Consider the following 20654-nt stretch of genomic DNA (forward strand, 5'->3'; position numbering starts at 1 on the left):
GAATAGGAGGGACATTCCTTTCATACATGGCTTGATATTGCCCCTAGAATTTAGTAAAGTAGATTTCAAAGCAAACAAAAGACAAAAGGGATCTCATAGTTTGAGATTTAACATAAGAAATAAGCTCAAGAAGGATTGAGACTTTCAAGAAAGTAATTCTGATGATGTAATCATGGGTTTTTTGATGAAGTAAAATGAAGAACAGACTCCTAGAAAGATTTTTGTGGCAGCTTGTGTGAAGCTTGGGATGAGCTCAGGCTTTAAAAGATCATATTCAAAAGTCACAAAATGCACATTATCAAGTGATCTTTAAAAGGGGTTGACTGGTCAGGTATGGAAAAAGAGTAATAAAATATGAACAATCTAAGCACTGCCTTGGGCCTCATGAAATGTGAAAACAAATCAAAACAATATATGGAGAAACATGGACAAGAATCTATTGATAGAAAGGTAGGGATGAGCTATGATCTGGACTTTTAATGGAACTAACCACATTAATGAGATCACAAGTCCATTGAAGTAATAATATTGATATATGTCTAAAGACAGATGGAAAAGCATGTAAGTGGACATAGGGATAAAAGATTTTTGCAAGGATATAAGGAGTAAAGTCCAAGTATACTCAGGTTTGGGTGGGCAGAGAAAAAAAACCAACAAGAAAAAAAGAGCTTTTAATTTATGTGGGGGGGGGGCAAGAAGAATGAGGATTAGACAGGCTTTAAGGACAGACCCAAACCAGCCTTTATTTTCTCTCTAGATTTTGTCATCATGATCTGGCTTCTTTCTCCTGTTGGTGAATTCCTCCTGTTACCTCCATTTTGAGGAAGAGTCCAAACCAGCCATCTATTCTTCTTTGAACTTGCCTACCATAGTACCTTGCTCCTCACTCCAAGCATTTTGGCTTCCTTTTATTTGCTATTTTTCCTCATTAGAATGTAATTTCCTTGAGGGCAGGGATTGTCTTACTCACTGCTTATATTTGCATTCCTGATCTGCCAATAAGCCTTTATTAAACATCTACTATGTGCCAGGCACCTTACTAAGCACTGGGTATATAAAGAATGGCAAAAGACAGTCTCTGCTCTCATAGAGTTCACAATCTAATCAATAAGTGGTTAATAAAACTTGGTTTAAGTGAAATGAGATAATGAATAAGAAAGCATATTATTCAATTCCTGTTTCGAGGTACATTTATACCAATGCCATTCCATTTATCTACCAGTATATATTTTCAAAAAAAGGTAATAAGATTAATTTAGCTTTTTCTAATTGCTAATAAATCCATGTTGGCCTAGAGTGTTCCTCCAGTTTACTTTCTTAAGTCTCATAAACTGCTGTAATAAACTGGTCTAGATATTTTTTTAATCGGTAATTGGTATCAGATTTATTTGTCTATTGTTTGCAGAATCACTGTTCTTCCTCCTTTAAAAAGTCTTCATCTCAAAGAATGTGACTAGTCTTTTATAATATTTTCTGTTGAAGAGATGTAACAATGAAGATGGGTTAATGGGACAGTCAAGTGCATTTATAATGAACTGAATGACCATAAGCAAAAGGGGTTGATTATTACCATTAATATTTTTTGCAACCTTGCAATATTCTGGGAACTGGAAGAATGAGAATTAGATAGGTTTGCTACTTTAAGGACAAGCCCAAATCAGCCATGATTTTACTCTCCAGATTTTACCATCATAATATGACTTCCTTTTCCCATTGGTGATTCCTCCTGGGACCTCCATTTTAAGGAAGAGTACATATAGCCATCCTTCCTTCTTTGAACCTGGCTACCATAGCACAATGAAGTTCCCAAGGACTCTGTCTTTAATGCTTTTCTGTTCAGTATTTTCCCACTGATTTATACAAATATACAGAGAGCATTCCTTTAAATTTTGAGGTAAAAATGAAGCTGGATGCGATAGCTAACAAATTGAATGACATAAGTAGGATTGAAAAATATTCCAAGATGAAACTTAATTGGAAAAACTTTAGAACTTGGATTAAAAATATCAGTTATGCCTGAGATTCAGCTTATCGATAATCATTTAAAAAATAACTAGAGGTTTTGTTGGATTGTAAGCTAAAAATGAGTCAGCAGGGCAAATAACCACATGATTGCCAAAAAAAAATCTAATTTGAGCTTGAGCTCTAGTATGTAGAATGAGAAATCTATTAGATATACTGACTGGTTTATGACATATCTAATTCTAATCTGACAAACTGGACTATATCGTGAGGAGGGCAACAAGGATAGTAAGTAATAAAATCCAAAAATAATTTGTGCAAGTTATCTGTTGAAGGGACTGAGAATATTTAGAAATCTTGGGGCACAGGGAAGCACGATGATCACATTCAAAAGTCTGAAGGGTCACCTTTAGGAAGAATTCTTTTTCTGCATGACTCCAAAAGGGAAATAGGACGTGTGATCCTTCTGCCCTATGAATTTCACAGTACTTTAAACCTCTAATATGCTTTGAATCATTCCATGTAATATGCAATTATATGTGTGTCTTAATAGCACTCAGTAGGTTGTAATCTCCTTGAAGGAAGGAGCCTTCCTTCTCCTCCAGTCTTGGGCGAAAAAACATCTAGCATGAAGTATCTAATTATCCTGTAAATATTTTTGAATTATATTTGATTTTATATAACTAGTCTGAGGGAACATTACATTAATAAGAAGTATACTCTACTGAATTCTGAGGGACTACCTATTAGGAGGAGCTTGGGATAGTGGATAGGGAAGAGCCCTTGGAAAGGAAAAGAACCTTCTCTGTGGGTTTTACTCTCACACAAATGCCTAGAGCATGAGCCTAAGAGGGTATTTTAGGTTGGACTCAACCCTACATGTCTCTTTCAGTTCTAAATCTGTAATACTATGATCATATAATTATAAATCTGATTAATGCAGAAGATAGCAGAAGGATTACTTGGCTTATAGGATTTAGAGCAAGAAGTTACCTTCAAGGCATCTAGACAGCACCCCCCTCATTTTATAGAAAAGGTCATTGAAGCTCATAGAGGTTATGTAGCTTGCCTAAGATCACACCATTCCTGTGAGTATAACCTAGTCTCATCTTGGTTTTCTTCTGCCTTCACCACATATTGCCAAATCATATTCAGCTTGGATTCAGCTGTGAGTCCTAAGTATTCTTTCCATTTGTTTCTATTATACAGGAGAGAGGATTGGTATTTCTTTGTATTTGTGGGTCCTCTCATCATTCTACTGAAATTATCCTATTGTTTAGGTTTACTTATTAACATTATAAGGGTAACTTCAAATTTTATACCTGCGTGAGAACAGCAATGATAGCACCTCATACAGCATCAGCTACATATCTCATCAGCATTTCATTATCCCCTTGTTGAGGCAGTCAGGAAAGAACTAAATAAGATGGTCCTTAAGATCAATCTCCATGAGAGGTAATAAGCATCATAACTTGGAGCAACAGGGTGAGAAAGAGAGAGAAGATACAGACACAAATACAAAGATAGTAAGAGACAGAGAGACAGACACAGGAACAGAGAGAGAAGATAGGCAGAGACAGACAGAGAGCAAAGGAGAGAATAAAAGGAGAGATTACATAAGAGTCGGTGCTTCTCAAATAATGCTGCAAGGAAATCTGAAATATTTCATTAAAAATTAACTTTGTCCTTATTGATGGGCATTAAAAGAAATAATTTCAGAGGATTCATTATAAGGATTCAGGTTCTACCACTTTGGAAAAGTTTGAGTACCATTGTTGGATAATAAGGACTTGTTCAGTCATTCTGTTGTGTCTAATTCTTTGTGACCCCAGGGACCATACTGTTCATGGATACTGGAGTGGTCTGCCATTTTCTTTCTCCAGTGGAAATAGGCAAACAGAGGTTAAGTGACTTGGCTAAGGCCACTCAGCTAGCAAGTATCTGAGGCTAGATTTAAAGCCAGGTCTTTCTGACTCCAGGTCCTGTAGTCTATCCAATGAGGCACCTACCTGCCTCAGGAAATAATAGCATTAATAGAATGCTTTAAAGTTCACAAAAAGCTTTATATTTTATCTTATTTGATTCACAGCCGTCTTATGAAGTAGGGAGACCACTTCACAGACAAAGAAATGGAGATTATATAGAGCTTAGATGATTTGCCCAGAGTCAAACAGAGAGTAAGTATCTGAGGCAGGCTTCAGGCTCAGACCTTCCTAACTCCAAGTGCAGAGCTCTATTCGTGTATACTATATTAGACCTAGAGAATATATTAGTTAAAATTGCTTCTTACAAAAAACATTTCAAATGCTTTTTACAAGTTATGCCCTGAAGAGAAGCAATTTCATAACTTAATAATCATAATATTAAATTTCTTAGACTTTTAATATTTGACAGAATATTAGGGAGACTATCACTATGAGGTTTAGGTTAATTTTTGAAATAACATTTGTCATTAAGAAATGGATTTTAACTGCATTTACCTAATGGCAATGTTGTCATAGATTTACCATTAAAAGTTCGGTGAATTTGAAATTCCTCTTAGATTTCATAAGTGACAGACTCTCAAAATATTTGCCACTGTTTTGGATTAATGCAAAAATGGATGACCATATGCCTGACTTTGTGAGTAAACAAATGCAGTGACTCAAACTCTTTAATTTCTTACCTACTACAATCCTGCTCTCATTCATCAGTATGGCGTGAAACTGAACTGGGTGTCCAAACAGCTGTGACAATACAGCATAAGTGCAGGTAAATTCTACCAAGATGGAAAGTTTTGAAGTATGGTAGAGGTGAAAGATTGGGCTGGGTTGAGTTGGAGGAGAGGCTTATCACCAAAACCTCTGTTACTTGTTAACCATTAAGTAATTCTCTTTTTTTNTGATAAGGTCCAATAATTCTTCGACAATTGAATTATAGAAGCATAGATTTAAAGCTGAAAGGGATCTTAGAGGTCACTGAGCCCTATTGTTTCTTTTCTTCCTTATTTCCTTCCTTCCATCCTTCCTTCCTTCCTTCCATCCTTCCTTCCTTCTTTCTTTCATTCCTTTCTTTCTCCACTCCCCCATCTCTGTCTCTCTTTCTCTCTCTCCTCCCCTTTTTCTTTCTCTCCTCCCTCCTTCTTTTTCCTCCCCTTTTTTTCTCTAATCCTTTCTCCCTCTACTCTTCTCTCTTTATTTCTTTCTTTCCTCTCCCCTTCATAGAACTTTATGAAATTATCAACTAAGAAGCTGAAGAGCTGTATTCCACATTGGTAGAGGAGGGTCCATCTAGATGAGAGTGCATAGTCTTAAAGATTTCAATTATTAAGCTGTAATTCTCCAAGGTAGGGAATTGAGAATTTTGACTTAAAATCAGAAATCTAAGAAGCTTTAATAGTACTGGAGGACCATTAGCAGCATAGAAATAACACAGATTAGCTTTTAGTTATCAATGATTAGTTAAAATAGAAACCCACCAGGTTGTTGGGTTGATAAACTCCCATGAATTTCAATGACCCTTCACATGACATGGTATACTGGGCTCTCTATCTTCAATCACCCCCTTACCCTGATCCCCTTCAATCAAGGGATGTATTTTNGCTAATGTTGGGGAATAAGCCAAGGAATACATCAGTTTCTTTATGTTATGCCATTGGAGAATATCCATGCAGTGGTGTTGTCAGAGAGTCCAATCTACTTTTAATTTCTTGTCTACTCTTCTTTCTGATATGCCTCAGCTTTCCTGTGATAAGGTCCAATAATTCTTCGACAATTGAATTATAGAAGCATAGATTTAAAGCTGAAAGGGATCTTAGAGGTCACTGAGCCCTATTGTTTCTTTTCTTCCTTATTTCCTTCCTTCCATCCTTCCTTCCTTCCTTCCATCCTTCCTTCCTTCTTTCTTTCATTCCTTTCTTTCTCCACTCCCCCATCTCTGTCTCTCTTTCTCTCTCTCCTCCCCTTTTTCTTTCTCTCCTCCCTCCTTCTTTTTCCTCCCCTTTTTTTCTCTAATCCTTTCTCCCTCTACTCTTCTCTCTTTATTTCTTTCTTTCCTCTCCCCTTCATAGAACTTTATGAAATTATCAACTAAGAAGCTGAAGAGCTGTATTCCACATTGGTAGAGGAGGGTCCATCTAGATGAGAGTGCATAGTCTTAAAGATTTCAATTATTAAGCTGTAATTCTCCAAGGTAGGGAATTGAGAATTTTGACTTAAAATCAGAAATCTAAGAAGCTTTAATAGTACTGGAGGACCATTAGCAGCATAGAAATAACACAGATTAGCTTTTAATTATCAATGATTACTTAAAATAGAAACCCACCAGGTTGTTGGGTTGATAAACTCTTCCTCTGTCCCATGAATTTCAATGACCCTTCACATGACATAGTATACTGGGCTCTCTATCTTCAATCACCCCCTTACCCTGATCCCCTTCAATCAAGGGATGTATTTTTGCCATTTACAAAATGTATAGTTTGTGATTCTTGCTTTAGTTATGAAAATTCCTAGTCAGAATTCTGAGTATGTGTAATATTAAAATGTTTTTTTATTAAATTTATTAAATAAAAAAATTAAAATGTTTGGTTTAATATGATATCAAGGGAAGCATCAATCCATCAGGTTAGACCCAGTTTTTGGAACAATACAAAAAGCTATTAAAAGAGATTTTTAAATACGTTAATACAATGCCATGGCAGAGATCAATGCTGCAACAGATTTACTATTAAAATAACTGAACATTGTAATGTTCCTCCTGAATTAATTTACTGCAGGCAATCACATGCCTGGCAGGAGTAAGCACATGAATAAATAGGAACTTGAATGATTTGTAGTTTAATCCTTATTAGAATGATCCTAATAATGTGTTAGAGGTAGGTTATCACCTCTGAATTTAAAAAAGAAGCTTATTAAGCATCCTATATTCTATAGCTTCTAGTCTTAAGATTGCTTGATCACTGTTCAAAGGCTATTGGATTGTTCTCTGAGTTTCTGTCTTATATCTAATCCCATTTTAAGTTTCTCAAAAGGAGGGAATCATGTATTATGTTTCTTTGTTGGCTCTTGGCTCAGAAGGACTACCATAGGCATTTACAAAATTAATAATGACTTTATTTGAAGATGTGCTTTAATTGGCTTAAGTTAATGGAAGGTAATGGGAATGGATACAAACAAGTTAGATAATTCCTTGAAAACATCAGATTCAGGTAAAATATACAGCCTGTGGTAAAAATTCAATCTTAGACATTCATTAGTCTAGGATTTGAACACTTAATCACCTCTTTTCTGGTAATCTTCTTCACAGGACTTATTGTGTTTATAGCTGCATATTCCAGATAATGCAGAAAAGTTTGTTTATAGTTCTATTACTTCTCCCCTGCCTTTCCTATCACCAAATAAATATAAGATGGTCACATCAAGTCCTTGATGATTGTTGAACTTATTTTAGAGATATCATGTCTACTGCAAGGGTGTCCAACTGAAATAAAATTAAATCCTCTAAGGTTGGCCATATATCGACTTACTTAGAAAACCACAAATTAACATTATTTGTGTTACACTGTGTTTTTATTTGACTGTTTGTAGACCATTGACCCTGAGTTTGATACTTCTGAACTCAAAATTCAGGAAGACCTGGCTTCATCTCCTGCTTTGAAACCTACTGCTTGTGTAGCCATAGCAAGTCATTTAATATTCTCTGAACCTCAGTTTCCTCATCTATAAAATGAGGGAGTCTGGTTCAATGGCTTCTAAACTAAATTGCTAAGAAGTAGAATGAATCACACACTATCCTTCTAGTCAGTCCGTTAGTCACCTAAAATTTGTTAGGCACCTATCCTATCATGTATTAGACACTGTGAAAAGCCTTGGAAATACAAAGGAAGGCAAAGAGTGCAAATAATGGTAAACCATTCTGACTGTACCAAGATGAGAAGGAAGCATACAGGCTCATCATCATTCCCTCTGAGTGACCTCAGTCTCTGACTTGACATCAGAAGAATTTCCCATCTAAGCAAAATAACTTCATTTAATGAATGATTCATCTGATTTTGCTAGACCATGGCATTAGCCTTTGATTACCAAAATATCCTTAGATCAGTATGCATTCTCAACTGGAAATGACTGACAGATAATAATTAGGGGACAAAGAAGGAAAAAAAATTCCTATATTCTTAATATGCCTTCTTCCTTTTCCTTCCAAACACATGAACTGATAAGAGACAATCAATATATTATAGTTTTTACACACATTTTGAAGTATCAGTTCCCCTATGACCAACAAATTTATAGTGATTGATGTACATGATCCAGAGCAGAATCATTTCAAGAGTAAGAAGGCTCTTACAAGATCTATTCATTTTTTTCTTCTACTATTTACACTATTTAAACATTGCAAGTTCACCAGTTTCTCATGCTTTTTATACCATAGCTTAACTATTAATTCATTCAATAAACATTTAGGAAGCTTGGTAGAATAGTGTGGAGAGGAGCACTGGACTCCCTTGAATAACTCAATTAGCCCAATCACTTAACCATTCTCAGCTTCAATTTTTCTAATCTGTAAAATGAGCATAATAATAGATGTAATTCATAGACTTGTTATGAGGATGAACTGAGGTAATATAAGTATAGTACATGGAAACCTTAAGTGTTATGTGTTATTATTATTAATCTCATCTTTATCTCTATATTCATCCTTGCTTTCTCTCTGTCTCTTATATGACCCTCTCCTTTCATCTGATCTTTTAATAATAGACTATTCCCAGGGTTTCATTTTCTACAATGCTTAGGGGATAAAAGACACTCACTCATTGGGACAGCTCCTCCTCCCTCTTTTCTCTGCATCTTCTCCCATCCTAATATTAGATCCCTGTCCCTCTGCATTGCCAAGGTTGAATCTGGAAGGGAACTTGGGGTCACAGTATAGGTGGACTTGAGGGTTTGGGTTTTTTTTTAAATAAATTCAGTGCGAGCATAAAGTACCCACTGTGTGAGAACACTGCACTAAGAACCAAGGGGGCCTATAAAGTTGTGATGAGAATGTCTCTAGCAAGATCATGGAAGTAATCAAATAGAGTCAAGAAACAAATTCAAATTACTCTGATACCCAATATTATACAATATACTTTCACTTAAACAGTCATTAAAAAAGGAGAGTTAAAATATTCCAACACATAGAGAAAAGGAGTAAGGATTTTACTTTTAAAATTAAAAAATGAATCAAAAAAGGATTTTTAAACTGAGAATTATTTTACCTTCATTTCTGTACATTTACATCAAAAGGCCAAACCTGCAGGCAGTACAGATCTCCCTATAGAGAAAAGTTTCCAGCAGCCAAAACCTGCTGCAAACATTGGCTATATAGATAGAGGCCACAGAAGCAGATTTTACTCTAGAGAATTTTCTTTTCATTGTTTAGCTTGCTAATGTGGATCTAGCCTTTGGCAGGAGAATTCTCTCCCAAGAGAAGGCTATCACAATGCTTGAACTATTTTAAACAGAACTAGATTTGTTCTAGGTTTCTCTATCTCTCTGTCTCTCTCTCTGTCTCTCTGTCTCTGTCTCTCTCTCTGTCTCTCTCCCCCTCACACACAGCTTCCTCCCTCCCTTTTCTCCCTCCCCTGTGTCTATCTTTCTGTCCCTCTGTCTGTCTCTCCCCCTAGTATCTTTCTGCCTCTGTCTCTTCTTTCTAACTCTCCTTCTCTCTGTCTATTTCTGGGTCTCTGTCTCTTTACCTATCTCTCTGTCTCTAAACATAATATTTTAAAATATTTTATCACTCTGATTACTCAACTTTTTTTAACTGTATTAGCAGCAGACCTTTATTAAGTGCCTACTATGTACAGAGCACATACATGTCTCTGGGGAAGGCACAAGTATAGATAGCATTCTGCCCCCTGGGTCCATGGACCTTACAGTATAACAGGATGCTAATAACCCTATAATACACAATATTACTCATTGAATGTCAAAGTGCAAAACAAAGTACTATATGAGGTCCCAAAAGGAAGGTAGTTACTATCAGGTGAGTCAAGGCCAGTTTCACCTGAAGAGCTAATATTTGACTTGGATGACTTTTTTAAAGGATGGGCGCTAAGTAATTCAACAAAGTGGGGGAAGGAACACACAGCTACAGTGAAAACCTTGGAATAAGGGGGCTTGAGTTTAAGTTCCAGCTCTGCTCCTTGTGATCAGTAAGTCACTTTCTCTCGATGGGCCTCAATTTTCTTACCTATAAAATTGTCAAATGGTACTAAAGAATCTCTTAGCATCTATGATCCTATGTCTGTGGGGTTGTTCAGTGTTAAAAAAAATTCGAGATAATACAGAATGAGCAAAAGTTCAGGGGCAGGAAAATATAGGATGTGCTCAGGGAACAGAGAGTAGTCCAATTTGACTGGAGAATTAAATATGAAGGATAAAGTAAGAAAGGTTGGCAAATAGAGTGGGCTTAGTGGATTTAGTCGATTGCCAGACAAAGGAGTGAATAAGCACTGGGGAGACACTTAAGACATTTAAGTAGAATATGAGGTCATAGATTTAGAGATGGAAGAGGCCATGGAGTTGAATTCCTTGGTTTTATAGATAGAAAAATAAGGTCCAAAATTGTTTTGATCAGGTTTGTTAAGCCCTATGGCACAATGGATAGAATGTGGGTCCTGAAGTCAGGAGGACCTGGATTAAAATCTGACCTCAGACGCTGCCTAGCTGTGGGACCCTGGAGAAGTCACCTAACCACGTTTGCCTTAGTTTCCTCATCTGTAAAATGAGCTAGAGAAGGAAATGGCAAACCACTTTAGTATCTTTACCAAGAAAGACCCAAATGTGGTCATGAAGAGTTGGACATGACTAATTCACATACACACATATGTCCTTCTGGGAAGCAGCCCCTATGGAGATGCATTCTGGTCCTTGCTACTAAAGGAGCTTCGGTCACAGCCACTTTAGAGTCAGTGGAGAAAGATCTGATCACTGAAGTCCTTGGCACTTAAATGGTGCAATATCAAAAACTAATAATGATTTCATCAGTGAAAATGATACTTAAAGAAAAAGCATTATCATCTGTTTTGTACCCTAAGAACTATGTGACTTGAAATTCAGCCCTTCCATATGTTTTCTTCTCCCAATTAGAATGTGAGTTCCCCAAATTTTGGACTATGATGTGATGGAGTACTATTTTGCTATAAGGAATGATGAACAGGATAATTTCAGAAAGAGCTGGAAAGACCCACCTGAACTGATGCAGAGTGAAATAAGCAGAACCAGGAGAATGTTGTACACAGTAACTGAAATATTATGGAATGATTGACTGTGATAGACTTTGCTACTAATAGCAATTCAATGATCCAGAACAATTCTGAGGGACTTATGAAAAAGAATGCTATCCACCTCCAGAGAAAGAACTGTTGGAGTAGGAAATGTATAGTTAGAAATATCTTGAACCTTAAAACTACATTATGCAAAATAACTTTCTGTTTTACCTAGAATGCTTTTCCCTATGTCCACATTCGTATGGTCACGTTTATATAAGTTCTAAGGCTTCGCCTCTCTATTTCTCTTTTCTCTTCTAGCACTGCTGGGTTAGTTAGTTGCCTTTTTACTTTAGCTTTTTTTATGTTAGTTTTTATTAATAAATCTTTATAAATATTATTCTTGGAGATATTGTGTATTAATTTTAATCTACAGAATGCAGATGAAAACATATGTTTTGGGTTTTGGTTTTATAAGATTACAAGATATTCACTTATAAAAATGAATAATATGGAAATATGTTTTTTGTGAAAATACAGGTATAACCCATATGGAATTGCTTGTCAGCTCCAGGAGGGGAGAGGAAAGAAAAGAAGGAGATAATATGGATCATATAACGTCAAAATTATGTGGAAATTTGTTATTAAAATGAAAAAAGAAAGGAATATGAATTACTTGAGAGCAGAGTCTGTCTTACTTTACCATTTGTTTCTCTAGCACTTTGTACAGAGTTAAGCAATTAAAAATGCTTCATTCGTTCACTCAAACTATCAATTAACTGTAGCTAAGTTGCAAAATTTAGGATGTGAGTGCTTTTTGCCTTAGTTCCCAGTTGCCTATTGATCTACAATGTTTGACTGAGTAGAGCTGTATCCCTTTCCTCTTTTGTTCCCTGGTCAGTCAAGTGTCATGGTCTTTTCCAAAATAGAAGTACTATTTTGTAGTTAGAGTATCAAGCACTGACTGAGTGAAACAAAACCCAACTCCAAGCCAGAAAGGTAATTAAAGATGCCATATTCATAAAATTTATTTGCTGAAAGAATAAAAAATAGTGAAGTATGCCTTTTCTTATTCAGTCCTGTTATCTCATGAGAACCCAAGGATAGTAGCATATATGTGGCAATGATGTGTATATGTCATGAACATTCAGTTTGCTATTGGATTATTTCTGCTCCTGAATTATTTCTCTAATAGTAGTTCAAACTCAGTCTCTAATTGGGCATTTACCAGTTGCTTTCCTCTGGTATGTTTTACTTTATGGAAAAGGAATCCAAGGAGAGCAGTGGCCTAAAAATTTTGGAAACTCATTCAGGTAGACTGGTTTGAATGTAATTCTACTCAATTCAGCAAATTCTTATTGAACACCTTGTACATGCCCAGTTTTGTGCTAGGTAGATGCTATTTTAAAAAAAAATGTAGTAGTAGCAGTAGTCATAGCAATAATAAATTATCTTGGCATTTTAAGGTTACGAAGGTCTTTTATTACAACATTAGTAGCATCTTAATATATGTTTATTAATTGGAAGCCCAAATATTATTAGCCCATTTTAAAGAAAGGAAAATTGAGAGCCAGGGGTGCAAGATGATCATTAACATGATAATAGAAATATTAAGTGTCAGGGTAAGAAATCTGAACTACTTCTCCTGATCTCAAGCTCAGTGGTATTTATGCTATACTATGTCACCTCTCATAGATGTATTGAAAAGAGAATTTTAAAATCATTTGGGGGAGACATGACATACATATACTGCTTACTTTACTTTAAAAGGCAGTGGGGTTCTATTCAGTTTACACAAAGTTATCCAAAAGTCTTATTAGAGTTGAAAGTTTTAATAGATTAAAGTTTTAAGCTAGTAAATTAAGTTTGGTTGTTTTAAGTTCTTAAAATTTAAAACTGCATTAAGACTTTTGGAACACTATATATTTGCTTATTTTTTTAAGTAGCTCTTATCGACTGTGTGCTTATGATATCTGTTAAATAACATAATCATAACAAGTTCTAGCTTTTATATAGTTCTTTAAGATGTTCAAAACATTTTACAGAGGTGCTTTAAGAACACCCATTTTAAAGATAAGGAAGTTGAGTTTGGGATATCAAGTGACTTCTTGTCTGAAGACACACAGTTAGTAAATGACTAAAGTAAGATTTGAACTTGAAAAACTCCTTGACTTTTAGTCCAATGCTTTGTCCACCATGCCATCTAATTACCACATGCCAAAAGATACCCGGTAACTTATGATAACATGTTGTCTGATGAAGAGGAATACAAATGCCAAGGAACCTCATTTTAAGGAAACCCAATATACATGAATCACTGTGACAAAACAAATTAATTATATGTGTGTGTATTTCCCTTATGGTTCACCCAAGATTGCCTTCAAATATTAAAAGTGATTTAAAATACAATTAAAGATTCTATTTTACATCATTTTTTTGAGGAGAATACCTGTTTCAAAGAAGAATATTATTCACAGTGTGCCAAAAGTCTTAGCATAGTTTAAAGCCTTAACATCTTAAAACTGGGCTAAGACTTTTGGAACATTGTGCATATTAATGTCCTTTGAATTTATTTCAGTAAAGAGATAAATGTCCTTTGGAATATTTCGTAATCTGAGGGTAATGACTGCCTATATCTGGAATTGGCCAAATTTAACATTGATGTATTTCTTTGGCATTATAAAAATAGCTCGTGTGATAAAAAATGTGGATAAAAATGGTTGTGTGAATTATGGAAAAATTTAAAATGTAAATCAATCATAAATTTTAATAATCTGCCAGAAATTTTTTACTTCACGCTATATTTGTTAAACCTCTTCAAAATTTTCCTTTTTTGTCCAAATACACCTAAAAAACCCAAACAAACCTGTTGTCTCATCAGTTCCCATGAGTTTGGTTATTATTTCTATCTAGAGTCACAAATCTATGTAATCTTTGTTCTAGCCCTAATTTCACTTTTGGAATCCAATCCTTCTGTATCACCTACAATATGCTAGACATCTCCATCTGGAAGATCTGTATTTCAAGTTTAATCCATTCCAAATGGATCTCATTTTGTATACCAGCACTCACCCCCTCAACCACTGTACAAATCTGAACACTTTTGAGGGTTTAACCATCCTTCTGTTTACCCAGTTTATCAATTCTTCCTCACCCTTTACTGTTCACTAACCTTTACTATCCAAATCCAAACAATTGCCAAGTTTTGTCAATTCCATTTCCACACCTTTCATACTGATCCCCTTTTCTCTACTGAAATGGCAGCTCTCATTCAGATAATTGACTTCTTCTCAAGACCAGAGCAATGGTGTTCTAATTGGTCTTTCTTCTTTTAGACTCTTTTGTTTCTGATTGAGTTTCCATATAACTCAATATAAACTTCTTTAAGCCTAGATCTGCCCATACCCTTCTCTTGCTCAATTATCTTTTCCCTATCATGTCTAGGATAAAATACAAACTCCTTAGTTTCACATTTAAAAGCAGATAATAGCCTAACTTTCCAGAATTATTTAATATTAGTCAACATTCTGAATGACTTAGGCATTCAGTTTTCTGCACTGTAGATGATTTTGCTCTCCTTATCTCTGTTGCTTAGGATTTTTACTTTCCTTCAAGACTTATCTCAGGTATTTAATATCCTCCACGGCACACTTTTGCTTATCTATCATATTTTGATGTTTTCTATTTCCTCAAATGATCTCATATTTATCTATCCGTAGACATGTGTTATCCCCCAATAAAATGTAACCTCTTTGAGGGGAGGGATTGTTTTGACTTTTGTCTTTGCATCTCAAAAATCTAGAACAATGCTTTGCAACTTAATAAATACTTGCTGAATTGAAATTAAGGGTTTTTTTTACCCATTATAGAAATCAGCTTTGGTCTTACACTCTTATCCTGATTCTGATTTTTGCCAGAGTTTCCTTAGCAAAATAGGCACTGTTTCAATCTTACATTACAAATGAATTTGAAGCATATGCCATAACAATTTGGCTAAGAAATGTGAAATGGCGCTTTTTTTCCTGCCAAGAATGAATTTTAATATGTTGACTTGGAATATTTTCCCATCTTAAAACCACCTTGCTGCCCTTAATTTTTAGTATATATTGAGGATAACATTATGTATCAAAGTGAAAACTCAGTTTAAAAAAATCACTGACTCTTTAGAGGATGTTTTTAAGTGCTTATACAGATATTTCCCATAAAGACATCCCCTAATGCCTCATGATGATGTGGAGGTTATCTTGTTTCTCAAAGGACAAGGTCTGGTGGGTTCTACATTACTAAAAAAATAACTTTGACTACAGTTCTGGAGAAAGTTTTGTCTGCTATCTAAGGACCATTCTTGCTCAGTACAGAGACATTCATTGTCAAAATATTGGTCACTAGAGGATGAATTATTTGGCTACAGTGATGATGAAAGAGCTGAACGTGTGAAATAGTTCTTGGTCTAGATACCATGCTGACAGCATTTAAGCACAGTGGACAAAAGGTACCAGAAATTATATGGCATTTGGACTATCTACCAATTTCTCCAACAGTACTCTTAATGTTATAGCATTTTCCAGCAACCTAGTTTATATATTACTATAGAAATATAACCACATTCATGCCATAAATAAATCAGGAAGGTCTAAATAATTTATAGCTATATGAAAAGATAGCTCAGCAGTTCTCCTTATCAAGTAAAAGAGTTAGTTTCACTGTACCATAAGAAACATCATTCCATGAGACATTTGGTTCTCTAGTCTTGAAGGGCTCATGAGGAACATAAACAAAATGACAAACATGAAGATGATTGCAGTGCATGTGCCAAACTCTTTGACAGAGTTAGAAAAAGCAAAGAAGCTCAATAAAGAATTTGATCAAATCCTCCAAACCAGATCAATACATACTTTGGTAATTGTCAATTGTTAGATGGGAAAGAGTCTGTCAAAGGAGAATCATGGGACTGTAATGAATTGTGACTCATTAAAGTCTCTAAACTCTACTAATACATTTACATGATCATTCAATTTCATCCTGTTCCTACTTGTGTCTCCTGATTAATCTATGAAAAAATATATAACAAAAACAAGACTTCCAAGAGTGGTGCCAAGACAGCAAAACATAGGAAGAGCTTCCCCAACATTCCCCTCCAAACAATTTAAAAATTCTACCTCAAAAAGAATTCTAGAGTAGCAAAGCCAATAAAGGTTCAGAATAAGATATTTTTTTCCTGCTCAAGACAACTTAAGAATTCAAAAGGAGAGGTCTAGGACACTGGGGAGGAGTGACCCGAACCTATTTGCTAGACTCTGGCTATGCAGATTGGAGGTGGCTGGGACAGCAACTTCAGGAACACTCAAGCTAAAATTTAAAAGATTACAGGAGACCCAGGTGCTATCATGGACTGGGTATTATTTAGAAACTTTATTGTCTAAACTGTTTCTAGGTTTAGGTAGAAGTACTTGAAGTCTGGAAAGAGCAGGGACCTAGAGAAGCCATATTGCCTTAGGTCCCAAGGGATCAGGGGCCCTGAGTAACAGTAATGGTTATGGCTATAAGGGAAAAAGTGTCCTACTTAGGTAAGGACAACAGCAGAAACTAGAAGGGCAGTGGCCATAGCTCTCTTGATCACATAATCTTGGAAGCACCAAAAACTTCTGAAATCTTATTAGTTCTGAAAACATCAGTATGAAAAAGCCTGACACTTGAGATAGCACCTCATCATCTCCTATCCCCCAAGAACAGAGTACAACTTTTTTTTTAATTAATTTTTTATTTTTAGAAAAATTTTCCATGGTTACATAATTCATGTTTTTACTTTACCCTTCACCCCCTCAACCCCGCACCCTGCCCCACCCCAGCTAACTGGCATTTCCATTGGTTTTGACATGTGTGGTCAGTCAAGACTTATTTACATATTATTGATAGTTACATTGGTGTGGTCTTTTTGGGTCTATATCCCCAATCATGTCCACATCAACCCAAGTGTTCAAGCAATTGTTTTTCTTCTGTGTTTCCACTCCTATAGTTCTTCCTCTGAGTACAACTTTAACATAAAGTTCAGAGACAAAACATAAGTGGAAAAATGAACAAAAAACAACAAAATAACCTGACCACAAAAATCTATTATGATACCAAGGAAGATCAAGACAAAAATTCAAAAAAAAGAAAATGATGTCAAAATACCTATAAGAAGAGCCTCAAAGAAGATGTGAATTGGACATGTCAAACAATAATTCGCGGAAGAGCTAAAAATGATGTTCAAAATCAAATAAAAGTGGTAGAGGAAAAATTAGGAAAGAAAAGGAGAATAATGTAAGAAAACTATGAAAAGACAATTAATAGCTATATGAATACTTGAATATATAATAGCCTTGGGAAAAGAGGCACAAAAAATACTGAAGAAAATATCACCTTGAAAAACAGAATTGGCCAGATGGACAAAAGACATAGAAAGCTTTACTGATGAAAATAGCTCCTTAAATATTGAATTGGCCAGAGAAAAATAGTTATAAAAGTTAACTAAAGAAAATAATTTCTTAAAAACTAGAATTGGATAAATGGAAACTAATGACAATGAAAAATCAAGAAACAATAGCATGAAGTCAAACAATGAAAAAATAAAAGGATATTTCAATAGAAAACAACTAGCCTAGAAAATAGAAATAATTTAATTGGACTTCCTGAAAGCCTCAATCAAATGAAAGAATATAGACATCATAGTTCATGAAATTATAACTGTCCCAATATCTTAGAACCAGAGAGTCAAATAAAATTGAAAGAATCTACCCATCACCTCCTGAAAGAGACCCACCATTGAAAACTCCAAGGAATATTATAGCCAAATTCCAGAACTCCTAGGTCAAAGAGAAAATGCTTTAAGTAGCCAGAAGAAAATCAATCAAACATGATGGAGCCACAGTCAGGATCACACAAGATTTAGCAGCTACTACATTAAAAGAATGGAGGGTTATTTTGTTGTTTTTTGTTCATTTTTCCACTTACATATGACATGTAAGGACCTAGGATTACAACCAAGAAAAACCTACCCAATAAAACTGAGTATAATTCTACAGTGAAAAAAATGAATTTTAATGAAATAGAATTTCAAGAATTCCTAATGAAAGGTCCAGAGATGAATAGAAAATTTGACCTTCAAAAATATGACTCAAGAGAAGTATAAAAAGGGAAATATGAAAGAAAAATCTTAAGGGATTCAACAAGGTTAAACTGTTTACATTATTTATGGGAAGATGATATATGTAACTCCCCAAAACTTTATCAGTGTTAATATAGAAGTAGTCTAAAAATAAAGGGCATAGGAGTAAGTTGATTATTTGGGATGATCTCCAAAACAAATGGATGAATAAGGAAGAGAGATGCACTGAGAAAAGGGGGAAAGAAGAAGAATGAGGAAAATTATCTCACATAAAAGAGGCATACAGGAAGAAGTTTTATAGTGTATATGTGTGGTGGAAATAGTAGGGATGGCACAGACTATGTTGGAACTTCATTCTTATCAGAATTAGTTCAATGATAGAGATCTATATGGAGAGAGAAAGAGAACGACAGAGAGATATAGAAAGAGACATATTTAGGCACAGAAATTTATTTTACCTAGCAGAGAACCACTGTTTTTTTTAGCTAGATTAGCTATTTTTACATCATTCAAAAATCTCTTCCATGGGCAGCTGAATTGAGAGTAAAGCCAAGAGACAAGAGGTCCTGAGTTCAAATCTGACCTCAGACACTTCCTAGCTGCATGACCCTGGGCAAGTCACTTAACCCCCATTGACTAACCCTTACCACTCTTCTGCCTTGGAACCAACACATAGTATTGATTCCATGATGGAATGAAAGGATTTAAAAAAAAACAAACAACTCTTCCAATCTTAGCTTTTCTAAGGTTTCCTAATTAAGTGGTTCTATAGAAGTATGTATGCCTCTTTCAACTACCTGTGTCAAATACTTCTCTGTCTATAATTTTTTAAGGTGGCAAGAGAAGAGAAATTAAAAGATGTCTAACATCATTATTAGTTTGTTTTTTACTTATTTCTTTTCCAGGGATGGCAATCATTCAGTTAGTTAATCACTTAGCATTTATTAAGTCCCTACTTTGTGCCAGGTACTATGCTAAGTGCTCATCTTTTTTTTTCTATCTGTGAATACTATAAGATGACAAAATATATCTGTATTAAAGTACTAGAATTTTTTTAAAAAGAACTAAATGGTGAAGGATTTTTAGACCAAAGGGAGACTGTATATCCATTGATTGATTGGAGTTTAAGTAATAATAATCATAATAACAACCACTTCTTGTATTTGCTATTTTAAAGCTACAAAGAAATGTCACATTCATTTTTAGCCAGCAAGGTTTTAAAACTTATATTTTATAGATCAGAAACTAAGGCCTTGAGGAATTTGATGAATTATCTAAATTTTTGCTGCATGAACAGGATGAATTGAAAAAAAAAACCTAGAAAGACATTTGAACTGATGCAAAGCAAAGTGAGCTGAACCAGAAGAACACTGTAATACTGTAGAGAGTAACTAAAAGAATGTATGATAATCAACTGTGAAGACCTAAACTATTATCATCAAAGCAAGGTTTCAAAAGGACTCATGATGAGAAATATTATCCATAGTCAAATAAAGAACTACTGGAATCTGATTGCAGATCAAAGCAAATTTTTCAATTCATTTCCTTTTTGAGTTTTTTTATTACATGCATAATATGTTTTCTTTCATGGCATGAGGAATGTGGAAATATGTATTTCATGACAGGGGAAAGAGTGAATGAAAGAATCCAGATTGCAAAATGTCAGATAACAATTGTCAATAATTGTTTCTAATTGTAATTAAAAATTTTTTTACATTAAAAAATAAACAAATATATACCCCTAGGAATTGGTAATCATGGCTCAGACTTGAATAATCTTAGTTTTCAATGCTGTTTTCTACAAAGAAATATTCACATCCTGAATATTTCTTTTAGAAAGTAGCATTTTCACAAAAGCTTCCTTCCTCAGTGAATTAGAGAAATCTTTGACTTAGTTTGGAAATGAAAGCAAGGGAGAAAATAGGAGGAATCTGACTAATAAATGAACCAAGCAGAGAAGGACCTGACAGCTGGTAAAAAGTCCATTGGTGGTTTAATGGATAGAATATCAGATGTGGATTCAGAAGGACTTGAGTTCAAATCTTGTCTCAGATACTTACTAGTTGTGAAGCCCTAGGAAAGTCACTTTACCTCTTTCCACCTGAGTTTTCTCATCTGTAAAATGGGGATAATTATTACACTTACCTCAGAGGGTTCTTTTAAATATCAAAGGAGATACCTATGTAAAGTGCATTGCAGACCTCAAAATGCTATCCAAATGTTAGCTATTATTACTATTGTGGTTGTACTTATTGTTGTTGTTATTAATGCAAGATTAAGATGCAAGACTAAGAAATATCTAAATATTACTACTCT

At 34.9% G+C, this 20654-nt stretch overlaps 1 protein-coding gene across 2 annotated transcripts in view; it reads right to left on the minus strand.

Moving 5' to 3' along the window:
- Positions 1–20654, minus strand: part of LOC123249169 (myosin VIIA and Rab interacting protein) — a 400862-nt gene that overhangs the window by 232118 nt on the left and 148090 nt on the right. The gene's annotated exons all lie outside the window — the stretch shown is intronic.

The sequence above is a fragment of the Gracilinanus agilis genome, chromosome 5, assembly GCF_016433145.1.
Source record: "Gracilinanus agilis isolate LMUSP501 chromosome 5, AgileGrace, whole genome shotgun sequence".
Classification (NCBI taxonomy): Eukaryota; Metazoa; Chordata; class Mammalia; order Didelphimorphia; family Didelphidae; genus Gracilinanus; species Gracilinanus agilis.